The 18040-nt window shown below is 51.0% G+C and overlaps 1 pseudogene across 1 annotated transcript; it reads left to right on the top strand.

Annotated features, from left to right (window-relative positions):
- Positions 1-2900: 2900 nt before the first annotated feature.
- On the top strand, positions 2901-6197 carry LOC112621597 (annotated as a pseudogene). The gene is made up of 4 exons (XR_003118752.1): positions 2901-2928; positions 4243-4398; positions 4759-5164; positions 5468-6197. The product of XR_003118752.1 is annotated as a neugrin-like (transcript).
- The last annotated feature ends 11843 nt before the right edge of the window (positions 6198-18040 follow it).

Below are 18040 nucleotides of genomic sequence, written 5' to 3'. Positions count from 1 at the left end.
AACAAAGAGTCATATTAAAAGCGAATGATTAATAATGTTTATTTATTTTTTTAAATTTATTTTTTTGAGACGGAGTCTCGCTCTGTCACCCAGACTGGAGTGCAGTGGCCAGATCTCAGCTCACTGCAAGCTCCGCCTCCCGAGTTTACGCCATTCTCCTGCCTCAGCCTCCTGAGTAGCTGGGACTACAGGCACCCGCCACCTCGCCCGGCTAGTTTTTCGTATTTTTTAAGTAGAGACAGAGTTTCACCGTGTTAGCCAGGATGGTCTCGATCTCCTGACCTCGTGATCCGCCCGTCTCGGCCTCCCAAAGTGCTGGGATTACAGGCTTGAGCCACCGTGCCCAGCCAATAATGTTTATAATAATGATTGATAATTGTCCCTGATCATCTCTATATCTAATTTGTATTATGATTTTTCTTATTGTAACTATTTTCTGTATTATACTGAAACAGTGTGTGCCTTCAGTCTCTTGCCTCGGCACCTGGGTAATCCTCCACCCACATTTCTGCGCAGTAGCCCAAGACAATTCTAAGCATGTGGGGGAAGGAAAACTGGAAGTGCTATTTCTACCCAGACTGCGAAACTCAGCATAAATTTTTACACAATTTGACCTCTTGGAGGTACTTAAAGCTCTTAGTGTCCCCTGGAGGCACCAGGCTGCCTCCCCTGGAACAGAGGGTCCTCCTCAAAGACCTTCTGTCTCAGCCTGGGCTCCCCAAAAGCAGACTCAGAGATAGTTTACTGGGGAAGCTCCATGTGGGAGTGGCGCGGTGAAAAGCCAGTGCAGGGTGCGGCTAGGGAGCAGGGGACTGCTGGGGCTACGGGAGACTGTGTGGATCACCCCCTTGGAATGGTCCCGCCAGAGCTCCAAATACTCCTGGCTGGGTTTTGTTGTTGTTTGTTTTGGGGTTTTTTTGTTTGTTTTTGTTTTGTTTTGTTTTGTTTTTTGACTGAGTCTTGCTCTGTTGCCCAGACTGGAGTACGGTGGTATGATCTCAGCTCACTGCAACCTCCACCTCCTGGGTTCAAGCTATTCTCATGCCTCAGCCTCCTGAGTAGCTGGAATGACAGGTGCCCACCATCACATCCGGCTAATTTTTGTATTTTTAGTAGAGGTGAGTTTTCACCATGTTGGCCAGGCTGGTCTCAAACTCCTGACATCAGGTGATCCGCTTGCCTCAGCCTCCCAAAGTGCTGAGATTACAGGCATGAGCCACCACGCCTGGCTTGGCTATTTTTTAATCTACTGCCTCCCGGCCTTTGGAGTGAGGGTTGCCCCTGAGGCTGTAAAATCTGGCTCTTCTGGGCCCACTGTGGTGCAGGCAAAAGGCCTCAGGCAGCCAACCAGAGCCTGAAGTTCCTGTCCTCAGCCACTGCCAGCTGTACAAGCTGCTGTTGGCTCCACACCCTGCATGGCGTGGGGACTCCTGCCTCCCAAAGTGCTGGGATTACAGGCATGAGCCACTGTGCCCAGCCCAGCTAATGTATTTTTAAATTAAAACAAAAATTTGTAGGGGTAGGGTCTCACTTTGTTGCCCAGGTTTGTGTGTGTGTGTGTGTGTGTATGTGCGTGTGTGTGTGTATGTGCGTGTGTGTATGTGCGTGTGTGTGTATGTGTGGTTGTGTGTGTGTGTGTATGTGTATGTGTGTGTATGTGTGTGTGTATGTGTGTGTATATGTGTGTGTATGTGTGCGTGTATGTGTGTGTATGTGTGTGTGTATGTGTGTGTATGTGTGTGTATGTGTGTGTATGTGTGTGTGTATGTGTGTGTGTATATGTGTGTGTGTGTGTATATATATATAAAAGCTGGACATGTTGCTGCATGCCTGTAGTCCCAGCTTCTCAGAAGACTGAGGTGGAGGATCCCATAAGTCCAAGAGTTGGAGGCTGCAGTGAGCTATGATTGCACCACTGCACTCCAGCCTGGACTATAGGGAGAGACCCTGTTTCTTTAAAAAAAAAAAAGCCGGTGCAGTGGCTCATGCTTTGGGAGCACTTTGGGAGGCTGAGGTGGGTGGATCACCTGAGGTCAGGAGTTCGAGACCAACCTGGCCAACACGGTGAAACCCTATCTATACTAAAAATACAAAAATTAGCTGGGCGTGGTGGCGCATGCCTGTAATTCCAGCTACTCAGGAGGCTGAGGCAAGAGAATAGCTTGAACCCAGGAGGCAGAGGTTGCAGTGAGCTGAGATCATGCCATTGCACTCCAGCCTGATAAAAGCGAAACTCTGTCTCAAAAAAAAAAAAAAAAAAAAAAAAGCCAGATGTGGTGGTGTGTGACTGTAGGCCCAGCTACTTGGGAGGCTGAAGTGGGTGAGCTATGATCATGCCACTGCCCTCCAGCCTGGGGGATAGAGTGAGACCTTATCTCTACAAAAATAAAAATGAAAAAATTAGCCAGGTGTGATAGCACACCTGTAGCCCCAGCCACTCAGGAGGCTGAGGTGGGAGGATTGCTTGAGTCCAGGAGGTCAAGGATGCTGTTAGCCATAATTGCACTACTGCACTCCGGCCCAGGTGACAGAATGAGACCCTGTCTCAAAAACAACAACAACAACAACAACAACAAAAAGACTGAAGGCCTCCCGCCTCAGCCTCCCAAGACGTTGGGATTACAGGCGTGAGCCACACTCCCAGCCATCGCTCCTATTTTAGGGATGAGGTCACATCCCTGCAGAGGCCCAGAACAGAGAGGACCTTCTCCCACAGGACAGATAGGGTCACGGTCAGTTGGAGTTGTGAGGTCTTCCAGGCACGAGCAGAGGACAGAAAGGGACAGGCTAAGCAAAGGCATCGGCACAGCAGGGCTGGGAAACTTGAAGGCAGCTGGCAGAGTGCCCTGGGCATTTGTGAAAGGTCCTGTGGTCTGCTCGGCTCTGCTAGGAGCCGGGGGATGGGAACCTGGGAGGAGACTGGGGAAGGTGATGCAGCATGAGGGGGCCACACATCCTGATTTTTCAGAAGCTGTGAGCAGCATTTGAGCCAGAATATTGCATCCCTCTCTGGGCCTCAGCTTTGCCATCCATGACACAAGGAGGGTGGCTGAGGCTTCTGCGTGCTCGCCCAACACCCATTCTCCCATCCTTCCTCATTACCAGAACCCTGGTTGTATTGATAGTGGCAACAGATGATGCTTATTTATTTATTTATTTATGTAGAGACAGAGTCTCGCTCTGTGGCCAGGCTGGAGTGCAGTGGCACAATTTTGGTTCACTGCAACCTCCGCCTCCCGGGTACAAGTGATTCTCCTGCCTCAGCCTCCCAAGTAGCTGGGATTACAGATGCCCACGACCATGCCCAGATAATTTTTATATTTTTATTAGAGATGGGGTTTCATCATGTTGGCCAGGCTGGTCTCAAACCTCGAACCCCTGACCTCAAGTGATCCACCTGCCTCAGCCTCCCAAAGTGCTGGGATTACAGGCGTGAGCCACCGCACCAGCCAACATGAACCTCTTGAAGTCATCTCCCACCCCATCTACCATCTCTTTATCTGTCCACCTATCAACCTGTCGATCTAGCTATCTATCGATCTATCCGTCCATCCATCCAGCCTATTGGTTCTGTTTCCCTGGAGAACACTGACCAATGCAGAGGGCAAGACAGAGAATCCCAGAGGAGCCTGGATCCCTGACAACCTTGGGGAGGACATTACACAGCGCCACCCTCAGACTTGTTGCTGCATGAGAGAAAAATAAGCCCTATCTTGTTTTAAGCCACTGTTGTGGGGGTTTTCTGTTATTGGCAACCAAACTCAGCCCCTAAGAGGTGCAGGGGAGGCCATGTGCCCCGCAGTTCAGGCACCCCAAATCACACCCACAGTGGTTACTTTATCCCAGTACTGCCTGGACTATTCTGGGGTTAATTTGTTTCTTTAAAGAAACTCATTTTTTGGCCAGGTATGGTGGCTCATGCCTGTAATCTCAGCACTTTGGGAGGCTGAGGCAGGTGAATCACTTGAGGTTAGGAGTTCAAGACCAGCCTGGCCACCATGGTGAAACTCCATCTCTACTAAAAATACAAAAACTTAGCCAGGTGTGGTAGTGAGTGCCTGTAATCCCAGCTACTCTGGAGGCTGAGGCAGGAGAATCGCTTGAACTTGAGAGGTAGAGGCTGCAGTGAGCTGAGATTGCACTCCAGCCTGGGCAACAGAGGGAGACTCTGTCTCAAACACAAAAACAAAAAATCAAAAAAGGGTAGCGGACTGCTGAAGGCTGATTTGCATTGACATGCAGTTACCCTGAGTCTCTTGCTGGGCAGGTGTGTTCACGCTGCCTTCGCTTGCTGTGGGTTCGCGACCCAGGGGGTGGCGGGCTTAGGCCCTATCGGCTGGGAGCCAGACCCCCATTCCGACTGGGAGCCGTTCGAATGGGAGCTGTAGGAGGTGGAGAGGTTCTCCCTGGGCCCTCAGCTTGAAGCAGGGCCTCATGCCCTGGCACCCCAGGCCATGCCCCCTTGGTGCTGGGCATCCTGCCGCTGTTATTCCTTCTTACCCATTGTCAGGGGCACAGCGTCAGGTATTCAGATCCCCTGGGACCACTGGTCCCTTCACTAGTGACGTATTTCATCATCAGTTTAGAGAGTTTGGCATGCTTAGGAGAGTTCTAGGTGTTAGCTTTCTGGGTGTACAGAGCAGCTCTAAGCTGGCAACAAGGACAGGTTGCCCTTGCCATCAAAGAGAAGAAGCCTCCATGATTTAACCTGAGGCTCTTCAAACATCCATTCTGCTTCCATGCATGGCTTCTGCCCCGGCACCCTGAAACGACAGAAAAAAGCAATCCGATTCCAGAAAATTCAGAGGCAAATGGAGGCACCTGGTGCCCCACCCAGAATCCTGGGAAGCTGTGGAGCAGATCCGATATTTATATGAGGAATTTCCAGAGTCCTGGCCAGTTCCCAGGTTGGCTGAAGGCTTTGATGTCAGCACTGATGTGATCTGAAGAGTTTTAAAAGGCAAGTTTGTACCCACATTGGAGCAGACACTGAAGCAGGATCAAAAAGTCCTTAAGAAAGCTGGGCTTGCCTATTCGCTCCAGCAGCTCCCGGGCTCTGGAAATATGTCAAAGCCGCTCCCTGCAGGCCACTCTATCAGGCTCTTTGCTTATGCCCAGGCATGAAGCCTCATCCAAAGACCCTAATCACAGCACAGCTTTGAAAGTTACAGAGTTGGCTGGGCGCGGTGGCTCACGCCTGTAATCCCAGCACTTTGGGAGGCCGAGGTGGGCGGATCACGAGGTCAGTAGATCGAGACCATCCTGGCTAACACGGTGAAACCCCATCTCTACTAAAAATACAAAAAATTAGCCGGGCGTGGTGGTGGGCGCCTGTAGTCCCAGCTACTCAGGAGGCTGAGGCAGGAGAATGGCGTGAACCCAGGAGGCGGAGCTTGCAGTGAGCGGAGACCGTGCCACAGCGCTCCAGCCTGGGCGACAGAGCCAGACTCCATCTCAAAAAAAAGAGAAAGTGATAGAGTCAGACCCTCACAGGACAAATACACCAAGGAGATGGAAGGGAAGAAATAAAGAAATCCAGGACCTGGAGGAGAGGGTGTGCCTGTTGCTGCACCCCTAGGTCATCAGCGAGAGCTGCAGAAGTTCTCCAGTGATGCTGGGAGCACCAGAAGAACCGGCGATGCTGCGTTGCCAAGTGAGCAGAAGCTGGAGGAGCTGGAGACAGAGGAACCAGGTAACTTCAGCAGCCAAGTAGCGCAGAGGGGCCGAGAGTTCTTTGACAGCAACGGGAACTTCCTGTACAGAATCTGAGTCTGGGATTGGCTTGTGGAGATGCCTCGTGAAACACAGCTGGGCGAGTATTAATATATATGGAGCAGCCTGGATTTCTGCATATGGATGAGTCCCCTTGGAATAGGAAGAAGTGATGAGCCTGGACTGTGGGAGGAAAGAGCTGCGTGGATAGCTTCAGACTTCCTGGAGCAGTACTCCCAGTCTGACCTCTGTAGATCTGCCGCACTCACTCTTCTTGCTTGGGCTCTCTGTATGTTGAAAACCAGCCCGTGTTGCATGTGTTGTTACAATTTTTTGTGACTCTTGTAATATATGTTTGAGAGGAAGTGAAAAGTTTGTCTTCCGAGCTCGTTTCCTTCTTGATCGGTGAACGCTAACAGTTTTGGGACAACTTAGTTGATTGGTTTTCCTTACAAGCGAAATAAAGGAAAATGTAGCAGTCAAAATAAATAAACAAAAAGGAAAAAAGGAAGAAACTCATTTTTTAAGTTTAGCCTCATTTAAAATATATTATTGATGAACTTAAGTGCCTGATGGTATATACATATATATGTGTGTGTATATATATACACATATAAATATATATATATTTCTTTTTTTTTTTTTTTTGAGACAGAGTCTCACTCTGTCGCCCAGGCTGGAGTGCAGTGGCGTGATCTCAGCTCACTGCAAGCTCCGCCTCCTGGGCTCAGGCCATTCTCCTGCCTCAGCCTCCTGAGTAGCTGGGACTACAGGCGCCCGCCACCACGCCCAGCTCAGTTTTTGTATTTTTAGTGGAGACGGGGTTTCACCGTGTTATCCAGGATGGTCTCGGTCTCCTGACCTCGTGATCCACCCACCTCAGCCTCCCAAAGTGCTGGGATTACAGGTGTGAGCCACCACGCCTGGCCTCATTATATATTTTTAATACACATTGCAATGAACAATGAACATATAGTCTTTAAAAAGATTTTAAAAGGTTTGTCCGTGAACCTTTTTTTTTTTTTTTTTTTTTTTGAGACAGGGTCTTGCTCTGTCACCCTGGCTGGAGTGCAGTGATGCAATCTCTGCTCACTACAACCTCCACCTTCTGGGCTCAAGTGATCCTCCCACCTCAGCCTCCTGAGTCGCTGGGACTATGCCTGGCTAATTTTTAAATCATTGGTAGAGACAGGGGTTTTACCATGTTGCCCAGGCTGGTCTCAAACTTCTGGCCTCAAACCATCGTCCTGCTTTGGCCTCCCAAAGTGCTGGGATTACAGGCGTGACCCAGCACATCAGCCAACATAAACCTATTAAAGTCTTCTCCCACCCCTCTAAGTGGGGTCTGAGCGTCAGGGTCTGGGCCCACCAGACCTAAGGGACCTGAGTCCCAGGCTGGCTTCAGAACCGAGATCTGGGGCCGTGTAGGAAAACTGAACCCTGCCGGGTGCAATGGTTCATGCCTGTAATCCCAGCATTTTAGGAGACCAAAGCAGGAGGATCACTTGAGCTCAGGAGTTCAAGACCAGCCTGGGCAACATGGCAAAACCCCGTCTCTACCAAAACTACAAAAACTTTGCTGGTATGGTGGCATGTGCCTGAGGTCCCAGCTACTCAGGAGGCTGAGACAGGAGAATCGTTTGAACCCAAGAAGTGGATATTGCAGTGAGCTGAGGTAGCAACACTGCACTCCAGCCTGGGTGACAGAGTGAGACTCCATCTCAAAAAAAAGAAAAAAGAAAATAATCAAACCCACCCCCAGCTTTCCCCGCAGAGCAGGAGATGGGCATCCATGGTGCTCCCAGCAGCTCCACAGCAAAGCAGGGAGCACAACCCCAGAGATAAAGAACCTGCCCCAGCCCCACTCCTCAGGAGACCCCGGAAGGACAACACAGCTTCAAGGAAGCCCCCAGCCGGTCTTCCCAGACAGCAGGGATGCAGCTGTGACATCCGGTTCTGCAGTTTGTACAACATGCATAGGGTGCCCACTGTGGGACGGGCACGCACGGGGCCAAAGGCCACTCCCCACTCAGGCCAGGGGACCATGCCGCTGCCTCTACCCAAAGTCCACAGAGCTCATCCCTGTTCCCCTCCTTGTTCCTGCCAGCTTTGCAGCCCAACACAGAAGGGGGTCTCCTGCTGCAAGGGAGATGGCTCTGACCCCACAGCCTCCAGACAAGGGGTCCCTGAGAGCAAGGGGTGAGGGCTCCGGGCTGAAAGCTGAGCAAGTACCGAATCACAGACGACGTGATGACGCCTCTCCACAGGGCGGTGCTCAAAGTTTTTCTATAGGTTTTTGTTTTTGTTTTTGTTTTTGCTATGTTGAAAAAATTACTGAAAAGTGTACAGCCCTAATGCACTTAGAACCTCGACCAACGGCTTCCCAGTTCACACAGCCTTTGTGTCCATTTCCATGTGCCTTGCAAGTCTATTCTGTGTCCAGCCCTTTGCAACTTTTTCTCTCTGCATCACTGGAGTGCTGGGACAGACACTGGAAGGTGGTGGGGGATGGGGATGGGAGAAGGTTCTAGTCTTTCCCTGGTGTGCACTTACACGGGAGCCTGTGTGGCACAGGGAAGGGACCCGGGCCACTCTGCAGGCTGGCCCAGGCTTGTGGGGGTAGGGGATAAGTTATTGCTGACCCTGTAGCCTGTGGCCGCTTGGGTGTCCTCAGCGGCTTCTGCAGCGTGACCCCAAAGGCTGGGCAGTGGCCTAGCATCCCCCTGCCACAGATAGCGTCCTCCCAGAGCAGAAACCACGATGTGGAGCCATCCCAGGAAAAGCATCTGCAATTGAGAGTGACCTCAAAAAGGCCCTTGGGAAGGGCCCCCACACTCCACACATGGCTCTTTTCCTGCAAGGAGGCAGCCACTGGCTCTGGCCCTAGGGCTGTGGGAAGCTGGGCTGGGGGGTCCTGCCCCCAAAGTGTCCCTGTCAAGAGAGTCCACCATCTCACACATCCAGCATCAGGGCTAAGAAGAGATCCTGTGCCAGGGACCGGTGCTCTGGTCTTCCCCGCAGCCGGCGCTGCCTGAAGCCACTGCCATCTATTTTGGTCTTCTTGGCTTCTTGGTGCTGCCGTCCGGGCACTTGTAGGGGTGATCAGGGGGCAGTGGGCTGTGGCGTTGGTCTCCACTGTCTATGGACCCTGGAGGGGGTGAAGAGACTTCAGTCTGAGGCCGAGGCAGGCTCAAGTGGAGCCAGCGCCCCAGCAGGGGTACCCTGGCCAGGCACCCTGTCTCGTGTGGACTCCCTGGCTCTGGCCTGAGCCGCCGACATGCATAGTTCAGCACACACAGGCCCCTTCCTCCTCCGGCCTGCCCGGGCCCTGGGGCACTGTCTGACCCCTCTGGGACTTCACTTCGTGAGCCCAGGCCGCCCTTTCCAGTCCAACTTGGCCTCTGCTGTTCTTATAACGCTGGGCCTGTCCCCAAGACCCTCCTAAAGCCACTTTCCCCAGGTGTTGGGTACACTCCGCAACTCCAGCCAGATGTGATCACGATGGGGGGATCCCTGTGGACCATTTCCCATCCCTCATGTTTCCCAAAGACATGCTACTGGGCCTGGCCATGCACCATTGACTGTTGCATAGTGTGCTCTGGGCTGCAAGCTTCCAGCCCAAGGTTGTGGCTAGGAAACACTTCTGAGACCTTTTCCCAAGAATCCTTAAAGGAATGGCATAATAATGAGAAGTTCTTATCCTTTTCTGAAACAGTAACGTGAGGGAATAGGTTAAAGGTACAACAGGAGAGGCCGGGTGCGGTGGCTCAAGCCTGTAATCCCAGCACTTTGGGAGGCCGAGACGGGCGGATCACGAGGTCAGGAGATGGAGACCATCCTGGCTAACCCGGTGAAACCCCGTCTCTACTAAAAAATACAAAAAAACTAGCTGGGCGAGGTGGCGGGTGCCTGTAGTCCCAGCTACTCGGGAGGCTGAGGCAGGAGAATGGTGTGAACCCAGGAGGCGGAGCTTGCAGTGAGCTGAGATCCGGCCACTGCACTCCAGCCTGGGCGACAGAGCGAGACTCTGTCTCAAAAAAAAAAAAAAAAAAAAGGTACAACAGGAGAAACTGAGGTTAGAAGACAGGACTTCACACAAGGGCCCAGCCCTCCCAGTGGTCCTTTTCTTTTCAGATGGAGTCTCATGTCACCCAGGCTGGAGTGCAGTGGTGCAATCTTGCCTCTCGGGCTCAAGTCATTCTCCTGCTTCAGCCTCCTGAATAGCTGAGATTACAATCACCCACCACCACACCCGGCTAATTTTTGTATTTTTAGTAAAGACAGAGTTTCATCATGTTGGCCAGGCTGGTCTCGAATTCCTGACCTCAGGTGATCTGCCCGCCTTGGCCTTCCAAAGTGCTGGGATTATAGGCATGAGCCACTGCGCCCAGTCCTGCCACGGGTTTTGAAGCCTATTATTGAATTACACCCATCCTTCCTGGATGATTTGGTTGTCAGCTGGTTCAGGGAGTGAAAAATCGTACCAGTGATTCCAGAGGGCGTTTCCTGTCTCCAGAAAGGAATCCAGGGAACAGCTGCCTCACAGGTTGTGATGAGGATGATGGGAACGCAGACCTTAAAGTGATTTAAACAGTAGCTGGGATTTAGCAAATACCCAGCAAACATCAGCGGCCTTCTTGTTTCAAGATATAGAAAGAAGAAGAAAAGAAGAGGGTGCTGGGCACAGTGGCTCACGCCTGTAATCCCATCACTTTGGGAGACCAAGACAGCAGGATCGCTTGAGCTGGAAGTTTGAGACCAGCCTGGGCAACATAGCAGGATCCTACCTTTACAAAAACTAACTAACTGGCTGGGCGCGGTGGCTCAAGCCTGTAATCCCAGCACTTTGGGAGGCCAAGACGGGCGGATCACGAGGTCAGGAGATCGAGACCATCCTGGCTAACACGGTGAAACCCCGTCTCTACTAAAAAATACAAAAAACTAGCCGGGCGAGGTGGCAGGCGCCTGTAGTCCCAGCTACTCAGGAGGCTGAGGCAGGAGAATGGTGTACACCCGGGAGGCGGAGCTTGCAGTGAGCTGAGATCCGGCCACTGCACTCCAGCCCGGGCGACAGAGCAAGACTCCGTCTCAAAAAAAAAAACAAAAAAACAAAAAAAAAAACTAACTAACTAACTAACTAAATAAATAAAATGACCTGGGCATGAGGTCCCACGCCTGTAGTCCCAGCTACTGAGGAGGTTGAGTGGGGAGGATCACTCGGGCCCAGGAGTTCCAGGCTGTAGAGGGTTATGACTGCACTACTGCACTCCAGCCTGGGCAGCACAGTGACCCTGTCTCTAAAAACAAAAATAAAAATAATTTTAAAAAATCAAAAAGGCAAGAGGAGATGAAAAAGAGGAAGGATAACAGCTCTACCACACTGACAACATTGTGTTTTCTTTTATTTTTTGAGACAGAGTCTAGCTCTGTCACCCAGGCTGGAATGCAGTGGCACAATCTCGGCTCACTGCAACCTCTGCCTCCCAGGCTCAAGCGATTCTCCTGCCTCAACCTCCCGAGTAGCTGGGATTACAGGCACACGCCACTATGCCTGGCTAATTTTTGTATTTTAGTAGAGATGGGGTTTCACCATGTTGGCCAGACTGGTCTTCAACTCCTGACCTCAGGTGGTCTGCCCACCTCGGCCTCCCAAAGTGCTGGGATTACAGGCATGAGCCATCGCGCCTGGTCATGTTTTCATTTTTAAGGTTAATGCCCAAGACCAGGCCAGGTGCAGTGGCTCATGCCTGTAATCCCAGCACTTCAGGAGGCCAAGGCAGGTGGATCACCTGAGGTCAGGTGTTCAAGACCAGTCTGAGTAACCCTGTCTATTCTAAAAATACAAAAATTAGCCGAGTGTGGTAGTGCATGATCCCAGCTACTCAGGAGGCTGAGGCATGAGAATCACTTCAACCCAGAAGGCAGAGGTTGCAGTGAGCCGAGATCGCGCCACTGCACTCCAGCTTGAGTGATGGAGTGAGACTGTCTCAAAAATCAATTTAATTATTTAGTTAATTAAAGTTAATGCCCAGGACTGGCCATGTTCCAGAGCTTTGCTGTCCACTGCAGTAGCCACTGGCCACATGTGCCTATTGAGTCTTGAGATGCAGAACTGTGAAGTGCTGTGCTGGTGGTGGGGAGCTGATGTGCACTGGTACTGCTATCCCTCCCTTGACAGATAAGGGCCCTAGTGGTGGGGAGCTGATGTGTATGTGTACTGCTATCCCTTCCCTGACAGATGGGGGCCCTGGTGGTGGGGAGCTGATGTGCATGTGTACTGCTATCCCTCCCTTGACAGATGAAGGCCCTGCTGGTGGGGAGCTGATGTGCATGTGTACTGCTATCCCTCCCCTGACAGATAAGGGCCCTGGTGGTGGGGGAGCTGATGTGCACATGTACTGCTATCCCTCCCTTGACAGAAAAGGGCCCTGGTGGTGGGGAGCTGATGTGCACGTGTACTGCTATCCCTCCCCTCACAGATGGGGGCCCTGGTGGTGGGGAGCTGATGTGCACTGGTACTGCTATCCCTCCCCTGACAGATAAGGGCCCTGGTGGTGGGGAGCTGATGTGCACGTGTACTGTTATCCCTCCCCTGACAGATGGAGGCCCTGGTGGTGGGGGAGCTGATGTGCACGTGTACTGTTATCCCTCCCCTGACAGATGGGGGCCCTGGTGGTGGGGAGCTGATGTGCACGTGTACTGTTATCCCTCCCCTAACTCCTCCCCATGGAGAGAATTGAGAAGAGCTTGAGAATCCCAGAAGCCAGCAGCATGGGAGCTACAGGATCACACAGGGGTGGGAGGAGACAGGCACTGACCTCTGATGTCCCAGGGCAGGAGGGGCACCCTGCTTGGGCTTGTACTGCTTTGCCACATGGCTCTGGGGAAGGTGAAGCTGACTTCCGGCACATGGAGAGTGTTCTCATCTAAACAGTGAGACCGGAGGCAAGAGAAGGTGATGATTTTTAGGGACCACCCAGTGAATCATGGGAATAAAACTAAATAATGGATAACACCTACAACAGATTGAGCACCTACCAAAAGCTAGGCTCTTTTACTTAAGCTACTTCATGTGTGTTCCCCACAGACCTGGGAGGGGATTATTTTTTATGTGAGCTCCTGTCCTTTGTCCTTTCTGGAACCTCTACTGTCCCCAGAAAAGGGGTCTTGTCCCAGACCCCAAGAGCAGGTTCTTGGATCTTGTCCAGGAAATAATTCAGGGCGAATCACAGAGGATACTGAAGTTAAGATAGTTTATGGCTGGGTGCAGTGGCTCAAGTCCATAATCCCAGCACTCTGGGAAACCGAGGTAGGCAGATCACCTGAAGTCAGGAGTTCAAGACCAGCCTGGCCAAAATGGTGAAACCCCATCTGTACTAAAAAATGCAAAAATTAGCTGGGTGTGGTACCACACCCCTGTAATCCCAGCTACTTGAGAGGCTGAGGCAGGAGAATCACCTGAACCTGGTAAGCACAGGTTGCAGTGAGCTGAGATCGTGCCACTGCACTCTAGCCTGGGTGACAAAGTGAGACTCCATCTCAAAAAAAAAAAAAAAAAAGGTTGTTAGAGACAACTCTATTACAGAGTACAGCATCCTCAGAAAGCAGGTGGTGGGGCCAGGTGCAGTCGCTTAATGCCTGTAATCCCAGCACTTTGGGAGGCTGAGGCAGGAGGATTGCGTTAGCCTAGGAGTTCAAGACCAGCCTGGGCAACACAGCAAAATCCCATCTCTGCAATATCAAAATTAGCCTGGTATGGTGTCACACACCCCAGCTACTGGGGAGGCTGAGGTGAAAAGATCCCTTAAGCTAGGGAAGGCAAGACAGCAGTGAGCCATGACTGCACCACTGCACTCCAGCCTGGGCGACAGCAAGACCCTGTCTCAAAAAAATCATTAAAAATAAAAATAAGGAATAATATACTTTATTTCAAAGGCTTGTGATCAGCTTGTGACTGGCTATTAGTATTGTTACTTCCCTACATTACTGTTGATTTCAGCAAGAATTTAAGAGTGTCTTATTATTTTTAAAGCAAAACCTATTCTTAAACTAAACATGATTTTTGTTCTTAAAGCACTGGGTCATTTCCATGAGTTCTGGATCTTTATTACATTTGTTAACATCTTTTTTTTTTTTTTTTTTTTTTTGAGACGGAGTTACCCAGGCTGGAGTGCAGTGGTGCGATCTCGGCTCACTGCAAGCTCTGCCTCCCGGGTTCATGCTATTCTCCTGCCTCAGCCTCCCAAGTAGCTGGGACTACAGGTGCCCACTGCCACGCCTGTCTAATTTTTTTTTTTTTTTTTTTTTTTTGAGACGGAGTCTGGCTCTGTCGCCCAGGCTGGAGTGCAGTGATGTAATCTCGGCTCACTGCAACTCCGCCTCCCGGGTTCACGCCATTCTCCTGCCTCAGCCCCCCGAGTAGCTGGGACTACAGGCGCCTGCCACCACGCCCGGCTAATTTTTTGTATTTTTAGTAGAGGCGGGGTTTCACCGTGTTAGCCAGGATGGTCTCAATATCCTGACCTCGTGATCCGTCCGCCTTGGACTCCCAAAGGGCTGGGATTACATGCGCGAGTCACTGCGCCTGGCCTAGTTAACATCATTAACTTGTTCCTTGACCATAAACATCTTATGACCGAAAGGGCCCAACACCCTGGGAATGTCACCGGCAGGTTTGGCTTTGTCGGGCCTTTATTAAAGATGGCGTCACTCTGGTTAAGATGCCTCTGACACTACCCTACCCTCAGCTCTTGGGTCTTTGTCCCTTCTCCAGCAGCAGCTATGCCCTTCCTTTCCTTCTTTCTTCTTTCAGCTGGTTGTTACATGGCAATAAAGATGATTTTCTGGGTTTACTGAACAAAGTTTAATCAGACATCACCCTCAAACAGAAGAGGGGCCAGGAGCAGTGGCTCACTCCTGTAATCTCAGCACTTTGGGAGGCCAAGGAGGGCAGATCGCTTGAGGCCAGAAGTTCAAGACCAGCCTGGCCCACATGGTGAAACCCCATCTCTATTAAAAATACAAAAATTATCCAGGCTTGGTGGAGTGTGACTATAGTCCCAGCTACTCAGGAGGCTGAGGCAGGAGAATCGCTTGCACCCAGGAGGTGGAGATTGCAGTGAGCCAAGATCACACCATTGCACTCCAGCCTGGACAACAAGAGTGAAACTCCATCTCAAAAATAATAATAATAAAATAAAATAAAATAAAAATGCAGGATCTAGGCCGTTGATCACCAATTGTGGCACCATCGAATTGCCGTATAGGTCTTCTCAACTTCTGTGCTTCCCTTGGTGCAGGCTGGGAACAGCTGGTGGACACCCTTCAAGGAGCACTGACACCCATAAATCTGCTTTCACCACAGGGACAGATCGGAGTGCCAATAACCTGCAGCAACAGATCGGAGCGTCAATACCCCACAGCAACAGATCGGAGAGCCAATACCCTGCAGTGACAGATCGGAGCGCCGATAACCCACAGCGGCAGATCAGAGTGCTAATATCCCACAGCGACAGACCAGAGCACCAATACCCCACAGCAACAGATCGGAGCACTGATAACCCACAGCAGCAGATCGGAGAGCCGATAACGTATAGCGGCAGATCAGAGTGCTAATATCCCACAGCAACAGATTGGAGCATCAATACCCCACAGCAACAGATCAGAGCACTGATAATCCACAGCGGCACACTGGAGCATCAATGCCCCACAGCAACAGATCAGAGCACTGATAACCTACAGCGGCTGCCGGAGCATCAATACCCCACAGCAACAGATCGGAGCACTGATAACCCACAGCAGCAGACTGGAGCATCAATACCCCACAGCAACAGCTTGGAGCACTGATAACCCACAGCGACAGACCGAAGCATCAATACCCCGCAGCAACAGATCGGAGCACTGATACACCACAGCGGCAGATTGGAGCGCTAATATCCCACAGCGACAGATCAGACCGTCAATACCCCACAGCAACAGATCGGAGAGCCAATACCCTGCAGCGACAGATCAGAGTGCTGATAACCCACAGTGGCAGATCGGAGCATCAATACCCCACAGCAACAGATTGGAGCACTGATAACCCACAATGGCAGATCAGAGTGCTAATATCCCACAGTGACAGATCAGAGTGCTAATATCCCACAGCGACAGATTGGAGCATCAGTACCCCACAGCAACAGATCACAGAACCAATACCCTGCAGCAACAGATCAGAGCACCAATAACCCACAGTGGCAGGTCGGAGCACTGATAACCCACAGCGGCAGATCAGAGCGCTAATATCCCACAATGACAGGTCAATAGATCAGAGCACCAATACCCCACAGTGACAGATCAATAGATCAGAGCGCCAATACCCCGCAGCAACAGATCGGAGTGCTAATATCACCCAGTGACAGAGCAACAGAATAGAGAGCCAATACCCCGCAGTGACAGATCGATAGATCAGAGCACCAATACCTCGCAGCGACAGGTCAGAGCACCAATACCCCACAGCGACAGATCAGAGTGCCAATATCACACAGTGGGGTGGGGAGCAGATGTTCATGCTACTGTCCCTCCATGGTGAGGAAGTCATCTCACAACCACCATTTTTTTTTTTTTTTTTTTTTTTGAGATAGAGTCTCGCTGTGTCGCCCAGGCTAGAGTGCAATGGCATGATCTCGGCTCACTGCAAGCTCTGCCTCCCAGGTTCACGCCATTCTCCTGCCTCAGCCTCCCAAGTAGCTGGGACTACAAGCGCTGGCCACCATGCCAAGCTAATTTTTTGTATTTTTAGTAGAGACTGGGTTTCACCTTGGTCTCGATCTCACAACCTTGTGATCCACCCACTCAGCCCCCCAAAGTGCTGGGATTACAGGCATGAACCACTGCGCCTGGCCCTCACAACCACTATTTCTGGATGGTGGGGTCTACAAGTGGTTTCCTCTTACTTATAATTTTAATCTATGTTGCGAGATTTTCACAACCAATATATATTCTCTTTGGAATAACAGCAGCTCCAGGAGCTGGGTCTCAAACCTATGAAGAAGCCCCAGGGGCTGGGGTACAGCTGGCATAAGGGCAGCCTATGGTGTATGCCCAGTGTTCATCATTATTTTAACCTCTATTGAGACGTTGGACAGACCAGAAGTAAAACTGAACACCCTGCCAATAATTCTTTTCCCAAAGCCACTGGCCTTGGCTCACTCACTACCCTAAGAAAACCTGAAACTCACTCACACCAGGGAGCAGACAACTGATAACAGCCCAAACTGTCACACTGTCTCAAGATGTACATTCCGAAGGAGGGAGAGAGACCTAAGGTACAGGAAGGAAACTAATATGCTATTTTCTTTCACGATCCTGTACCTGCACGGAAACTGAGGCCGGGTTTTATCTTGGAGGCCACAGGGATAGCAGGGAATAAGCTCTTTCCTGATGACTTTGACGGCCGAAGGAGTGCTGGGGGTGGCTGACTCTCCGCCAAACACTCCCTGCAGGGGGATGGCAGCTTCTCCCTCGCCTGTGGGGAAAATCACACAGCAGGGTGGGGGTGAGGAATGGGTGGTGAAGGGATTGTGCATCAAGGTCGCTTTAAGCTGAAGTCATGCACTGATTAAACGCCTAATGTGTACCAGGCACTGATTAAACACCTACTGTGTACCACACTGCTACAGGCATGAGGCACCTCCGTGAGCATAACGAACAGAATCACTGCTCTCCTTTTCCTTCATCCCCCAATGAATAAATGAATAAATGAATAAATGAATGCTTGTTCCTGGCTGTTTGTCCTCCTCCCCTTTCCTTTGTCACCCCCCCTCCCCACAAGGGAAGCAGTTCTCATCTAAACCAGCGTGATGATTAATTACGCATGTCAGCCTGATGAGGTGCCCAGATATTTAGCTAAACATTACTCTGGGTGTTATATATGGATGAGACTCATATTTAAAACAGGCTGAGGCCAGGCACGGTTGGCTCACGGCTGTAATCCCAGCACATCTAGAGGCCGAGATGGGCAGATCACTTGAGGTCAGGAGTTCAAGACCAGCCTGGGCAACATGGTGAAACCCCATCTCTACTAAAAATATAAAAATTAGCCGGGCACAATGGCCTGCACCTGTAGTCCCAGCTACTCGGAAGGCTGAAGCAAGAGAATCACTTGAACCCGGGAGGTGGAGGTTGCAGTGAGCCAAGATTACGCTACTGCCCTCCAGCCTGGAAAACAAGAATGAAACTCTGTCTAAAAATATAAATAAATAAATAAAACAGGCTGAGTAAAGCCCTCTCTAACGCAGGTGGGCCTTGTCCAATCAGTTGAAGAGAACAAAAAGGCTGACCTTCCCCC

The sequence above is a fragment of the Theropithecus gelada genome, chromosome 3 (assembly GCF_003255815.1).
Source record: "Theropithecus gelada isolate Dixy chromosome 3, Tgel_1.0, whole genome shotgun sequence".
NCBI lineage: Eukaryota > Metazoa > Chordata > Mammalia > Primates > Cercopithecidae > Theropithecus > Theropithecus gelada.
The sequence above is the reverse complement of the archived record's forward strand: the minus strand, read 5'-3'. Positions and strand labels throughout refer to the sequence as shown.